Raw genomic sequence first — 463 nt, forward strand, 5'->3', positions numbered from 1 at the left:
GTTTGCAAGTTTTATTGACTGAAAACTCCACCCTGTGGGATTCCCTGTATACAGGGAATCCCCCTCCAGGAACTCCACCTACAGGGAATCCCACTCTTTTGGTCGACATAGACCCCATCAGCGCAACTAGCTGTATACGCCTGTCGCCAAACAAAAACGGCGTCCTTCTTTTGTCCAGTACTGCTGCAACACTACTATGAGTACACTTAATAACTCAGTCATTGTGAGTGTCATTCAATGACTGCGTGGAATCGAACCCGACATACTGCCAGGAAGGGCTGAACAGTGCGGATTGCTAAGAGCTTTAGATGCACCGCGAAAGGTTGAGAGAACTGCAATATGCCGTGTTCTCCATAACACCATTATCATACATAAAACAGGCCAATGAGACCGACAAGAGATGAGCTATGCGTGAAATCAGTGGTGCGATGTGTTGCGAACAGTAGTTCACAGCAATAGGTTG

Source organism: Littorina saxatilis, linkage group LG3 (assembly GCF_037325665.1).
Source record: "Littorina saxatilis isolate snail1 linkage group LG3, US_GU_Lsax_2.0, whole genome shotgun sequence".
Lineage (NCBI taxonomy): Eukaryota > Metazoa > Mollusca > Gastropoda > Littorinimorpha > Littorinidae > Littorina > Littorina saxatilis.